This window comes from Echinops telfairi, unplaced genomic scaffold (assembly GCF_000313985.2).
Source record: "Echinops telfairi isolate 266 unplaced genomic scaffold, ASM31398v2 ScPeMD7_3509;HRSCAF=4178, whole genome shotgun sequence".
Lineage (NCBI taxonomy): Eukaryota > Metazoa > Chordata > Mammalia > Afrosoricida > Tenrecidae > Echinops > Echinops telfairi.
In genome coordinates this window covers 2846210-2852565 of record NW_022107407.1, presented here as the reverse complement: position 1 = coordinate 2852565, position 6356 = coordinate 2846210, and the positions used below count along the sequence as shown (strand labels likewise).

The following is a 6356-nucleotide window of genomic DNA, read 5'->3' as shown; positions in this document are numbered from 1 at the left end:
ATTTTGGATCACTTGTTGCTCCCTTGTCCCCTGGGTTAGTCAACACCTCCTTTCCCCCACCTCCTCTTTTCCCATGTCCCCCTGGATCCATCGGTCCTGTTGTTTTCTCCTCCAGACTCTTCATGCAGCTTATCTTATCTAGATAGACCTGCACACAATAAAAACAAGTCATAGCAAGAAAAAGCAACAAACAGAACACGACAGCAACAACAAGGAACACCAATGACCAAGAAAAATAAATAAATAAATAGAAAAAATTTTTTAAAAAGGAAAACCTGTAAATAGATCAAGGTCTTTTTTTCTTTCTTTTTTTACCACTAGGCGTGTCCTCCAATGGAGTCTGATGGGGTGCCACATTCTGGCCCCAAAATCTATCCTTTGCACCCCCTCGGGAGGTCCCTGCTCTGCTCCCCCCCATTGCTCTGCCTCACCCCCTTAGTGTTTTGCCTCGATGTGATGGGGGCAGAACAGGCCAATCCTGACACTGAGTCTCCAGTGTTGATCCTCATAGGGCCACGGGTCAGCGAGGGATGTTGTTTCTCATCATGGAATCAGCCAAATGGTCCACTTATATGGTCCACATCAGCCATATGTGCATTGGCTGTTCGGAGCAGGGATATCGTCCTCAAGGCTCGGTGGTCCAGGATGTGTTCCACTCTCTCTTCTTTCCCCTTCATTTGCTCCTGTGTGCTCTGATCAGACATGTCCCTCTCCCGGAGCTGCAGCTTCAGTGCTGTTCTCTAAAGTAAATTCTTCTGGGGGGAGGGGCAGTTTTCCTGTAGCTTGTATGGGGGCCAAGCCCTCATGCCCCTCCACTGGCTCCCTTCTCCATGCTACCAGAACACCGGATTTAAGTCTGTTCCCTCTTTCCCTGTGGAGATATAAACAATACCCTCCCCTTGGGTGGGTTAGCGCCCTATTCCTCCACTACACATTTCTATCTTGTTTTTTCCTTGCCTCCCCACACCTCTCCTTTCTAGTTGGCTACCATATGTACCCCTGAATTTGGTCTGGCCCCTGCCATACTACCTGTACCTCACCCATGGAATGATTGTAAACAGTAGCTTTTTCCCTGTGCACATTTTGCATTTCCTTCTTTCCTTCTTTTTTTTTATAAACTAACCTCAGCAGACTCATGTTGTAGTTGTCCTTTTGCTCTTGGTTTACTTACCGAAATTCCCTCCAGTTCATCCCATGCGGCTATATGCTTCACGTGTTCATCGCTGCTTTTTGGTGATGCATAGTACGCCATTGTATGTATGTACCACCATTTTTTAATCTACTTGTCTTTTGATGGAAATTTGGGTTGTTTACAACTCCTTGAAATTGTGAACTGTGCTGCGATGATCATTGGAGCACAGATATCTGGCCATGGTTTGTTTCTTGCCTCTTCAGGGTATATGCCGAGTATGGGGATTGCTGGGTCGTATGGTAGCTCAATTTCCATCTGTTTTAGAAGTGGCCAAATTCCCATAGTGGCTGTATGTACATACCTACAGGTCCACCAGCAGTGGATGAATGTTCATATCTCACCACAACCCCCTTCAACACTTGTTTCTTTCTGATTTTTTAAATTGGGCTATCTTTGAGGGTGTTAAGTGGTATCTCATAGTTGTTTTACTTTACCTTTCTCTTATGGATAATGAACATGAACGTTTTCTGATATGTATATTGGCCATTTGGATTTCTGCCCCTGTGAAACTTCTATTCAGGTCTTTTGCCCACCTCCTCAGTGCGCAGTTAGTTTTTCCCTTATTGTAAGCTTGAAAAGTATTGTAGATTTTAGTAATAAGGCCTTTGTCTGATGTGTCATTGCTAAGGATGTTTTCCCAGTTGATGGGCTCTCTTATTACTCTCTTGCTGAATTCTTTCGATGTACACAGGTGACTTATTTTTAGTATGTCCCACTTGCCCTAATTGTTTGGGGTTTTATCTCAAGGTCTGTGATCCACCTTGAGTTTATTCTTGTGCATGGAGTGAGGTAAGGGTCTTGCTTAATTTTTTTCAGTTAGATATCCATTTTTTCCAGCATCATTTATTGAAGAGGGCTTCTGCTTCTCATATCATATTTTTGGGCCCTTATCAAAGATCAGTTGTCTGTATGCTGGAGTTTTATTTCTGTGTCTTCAGCTCTTTTCCATTTGTCTGAATATCTGTCATTTTACCAGTACCACACTGTATTGACTACTGTATAATACGTGGTAAAGTCAGGTAGAGCAAGCCCTCCCACACTGTCCTTCTTGAGGAGTTCTCTGTTAACTCTTGGCTTCTTCCCCCTCCATATGAAGTTAGTAATCAGTTTTTTCCAATTCTTTGAAGAAATATGGTGGTATTCGAATAGGGATAGCATTGAACTTATGTAGTGCTATGGGCAGAATTGATAACTTTTCTATATTGCGTCTTCTAATCCATGAGCAAGCGATGTTCTTCCATTTGTTGACATCACTCTTGGTTTCTTGTAGTACTGTTTTATAATTTTCCTAATACAAATCTTTCATTTTTTTAGTCAGGCAAATCCCTAGATATTTCAATTTTTGCTTGGCTATTGTAAAGGGTACTAACTTTGTAATCGTCTCTTCTGTGATCTTGTCTGATGTGTTTAGCAGACTGATGGACTTCTGTTTGTTGATCTTGTATCCTGTCGCTCTACCCTATTCCTGTCTTTCTTCCAACACTCCACGTGTGGAGTTCAGGGGATTTTTGAAGTATAGAATCATATTGTCTGTGAATAGTTATAATTTCACCTCTTTTTCTCCAGATGAATATCGTTGATGTCTTTCCTTTGTCTTATGTTTTTAGCTAGGAGCTCCAGTAAAATGTTAAATAAGAGAAGGGACAAGGGGCATCCTTGTCTGGTCCCCTTATTCAGAGAAATTGTTTTCGTCTTTTCTCCAGTAACTACCACGTTGGCTGTTGGTTTTTCATAAACAGCCTGTACCATATTGAGCAATTTTCCTTCTATTCCTATCTTCATGAGTGTCTTAAACAGGAATGCGTGTTGGATGTTGTCAAATGCTTTTCCCACATCTGTCGATATTATCATGTAATTATTATCAATTTTCCTGCCAATGTGGCTAATAGTATTGATGGTCTTTCATATGTTGAACTATCCCTGCATCCCTAGTATGAATCCCACTTGGTCACGTTGAATTATTTTTTTAATATGCTTTTGTATTCTATTGGCCAGTATTTTGTTAAGGATTTTTGCATTGATGTTAATTAGGGTATTGGTCTGTAGTTCTCAATTCTTCCCTTGAGCTTTATATAGTGCCCTTCCTTGTCTCTTAATATGGCCTGTAGGCGAGTGTTGATCTTCTGCCCATACTGGATTGGCAAGGATCTTTTGTAGGGCTGGGTTTCTTGTTATATATTCTTTGAGGTTGTCCTTGTCTTGGAAAACTCTTACTTCTCCATCTATCTTAACAGATAATTTGGCCAGGTAAAGTATTCTTGGGTTTGCATTGTTTTCCTTCAATTTTTGGAATATGTAACTCCATTCCCTCCTCTTCTTCATCTTGTCTGCTGATATGTCTGAACAGTCTCTTATTGGGGTACCTTTATTCATGACTTTTTTCTTTTCCCTAGCTACTTTTATGTCTCCTTTGCCTCATATTTGGATAATTTGACTATTATGTGTCTTGGTGACTTCTTCTTGGGATTCAGTCTTGCTGGTGTTCTTTTAGCCTCCCGAGTGGTTGCCTGGTTTTCATTTATTAAGCTGGGGAAGTTTTCCTCTAAGAATTCCCTCGCTATTTTCACTGTTTACTTCTTTGTTGTGTCTTGTTCCGGTAGTCCAATTATTCTAATATTGTTTCTTTTCATAGCATCAGACATGGCTCTAAAGTTTTCTTCAGCTTCTCTGATTGTCTTCATTGATTGATTGATTTTCCCGTTTTCTGAGGTCTGCTTGGGTATCCTCTAGGTCATTGGTGTGGTTCTCTGCCTACTCAAGTCTGTTGGCAAAGTCTGTCAATTTGCCACTAGATTTTGTTATTTCATCCCTTAAGTCTTGTATTTCCCTTTGGTGCGCTACCTTTATCTCCTCTATCATTTTATGCTTCTTCTGTATTGTTTCCCTCATATCCTATATGACTCCAAGCAGCATTCTGAAATTTTCTGTGACAGGTCAATATCTGCCTTCTCTGCATATCGTTAGGTTCATCACTTCTGGCATTGTCTTCTGTTTCTCCTGCTTTTTCGTTGAAGCTGTTAGAACTTGTTGCTGTTCATGTGTTGTTTTAGAGAATCCTGAACCAATCTTCTGGAGTTGAAGATCACTGGGCTCTCTCTTGGGGGACTCGTATGAGTGCTTCCATGAATTATTCGTCAATAGCTGTACTGAGGTGTCAGACTAACGCTATATCTTCCTGTGGCTTTACTCTTGATGTTGCCGACTAGTATTCTGCTATTTGGAATGTGAGTTGGATAGTCCTCTCATGTGATGCGGTGGGGTTGTTTTGGGCCCCAAATGGTGTCACTTCACTGGCTGATCGCTAAGTAAGCCTCATGGTGCTTGGAGTACCTCGGGTGGCATGTGGTGTTTCCTTCGGCAACTGGAGTGCTGAGAAGGGCATGTGGGTGTACCCTCTTATTGTAGAGCACTGAAGCATGCAGCGGGAATTACCATAGTCAGAGAGAGATCGCATTGGAGTTGTGGTGGATTTGCCTGAAGCAGCGTGGAGCCTCACCAGTGGTGGGCAGGAATTTCCCTCAATCACTTGTAGGGCCTTGGGGTTTAGGCTGGAGTTCCCCCAACTGTTTGAAGGTGAGAACCCCCTGCTTGGTGTATGGAAGAGGACTGGCCTGATATCCCCAGCTTCATGTAAAGCCAACAAATGTGGGTGGGATCTCCCCTATTGGACCTTCAGAGTTTCTCTAGAAGGAGGGGAGTGACTTGGAGGATGATAGTGGCTTGTGAAAGGAAAGAGAGGGAGAGGAGAAGAAAAAGAGATCAAGAAGAAAACAAAGACTGGAGAAACAATGCCAAGAAAACTAACACCTACTCACACACACATACACACACAAAATGTACAGACTAACCCAAAGTTAAAACAGTAAGGAAAAATAAAACAACAACACAGGAGATCTGAATCTGCTGAGACTGTGGCAGGAAAGAGAGAAGAGCTAGAAGAAGAGGAAAAAATAAGAAAAGGTGAAGTTAGAACAAAAAGAAAGAAAAGGGGCAAAAAGAAGAAAAAATAAAGAGAAGGAGAGAAAATTTAAAAATAGACAAAGAGTTAGTTGAACCCCATGCAGTGCTCTGTGTAGCACTGTCTCCTGCTGTGTTCGCCACTGTTTCAGGGTGCAGGCTGTGTCTCTCCCCACTTGGTGGGCAGAGTTCCTCCAGGTAGAGGGTAGGGGTCTGGAAACCACCAGTGGCATGTGGAAGGAAAGAGAGGGAGAGGAGAGAATCATAAAAACAGAGAGAGAGAAGAGAATAAAGAAAGAGAGAAGAAAGAAAGAAAGAAAAAGAAAGGGGAAAACACAACTATGCTCAATAAAATTGGCTGGCTGTGATGGTAAAGAGGAAAGAAAGAAAGAGAGAGAGAGAGAGAGAAAGAAGAAAGAAAGAAGAAAGAGAGCTGATCCCTGATTGCTTGAATATGGGACCAGAGGGTTTAAACTCAGCCTCACGATGGCAGGTTGGTGTGTTCTTTCATGCAGGGACCCAGCGGTGCTGAGTAGAATTGTCCTAGTTGGTGAGATCCCCTTAAAGGTCAAATTTAGGTTTCCTCAGCAGCATGGTGCAGTGAAGATGGCTGTCACAGCTACCTTGTGTGGTGTGCAGCAATCCCATAGATGGCAGGCTGTAGTTCCCCCTCCCCTTTAGGTTTATTTGCCCTAGGTGGAGGGTTGTGACCTGGAAGTCAGTAGTGGTGTATGATAGGAAACAGAGGTAGAGAAGAGAAAAAGAATGAAAAAGAAGAAATAAAGAGAGGAAAAAGAAAACAAAACAAACCTCAGCCCCTTGAGACCAACTGTGGTGGAAAAGATAGAAGGGCGAGTGATTAAAGAAAGAAGAAATAGAGTGGTGTTGGAAGGGTGTTCCCTCAGCCCCCTGTAGGGCCCCAGGGCAAGCAGGACCTCCCTAGCTATGTGTAGAATCACTGATGGGGAAGTTGGGCTTATTGTCCTATCTAGACTGCTGTTGCTCTACTAGATCAGAGGATTTATTTTTTTATTTTTTCACCCCTGGCCAGCTTGAATAGAATCATATTAAATTGTCTCCCTGGCTTGGTTAAATTGTCTCTCTAGCTCTGTGTTCTGTTAAAAGCTTAGACTTGCTTTAGTGGGTCTTTGCTATGAATAAAGCCTCCAGGCCCTGTAGCAAAGTTCTGGCATTCCTTAGCTAGGGC

General features: G+C 42.4%; 1 pseudogene; it reads right to left on the bottom strand.

Annotated features, from left to right (window-relative positions):
• Positions 1-1252, bottom strand: part of LOC101663535 — a 27323-nt pseudogene extending 26071 nt beyond the window's left edge.
• Positions 1253-6356: the final 5104 nt, after the last annotated feature.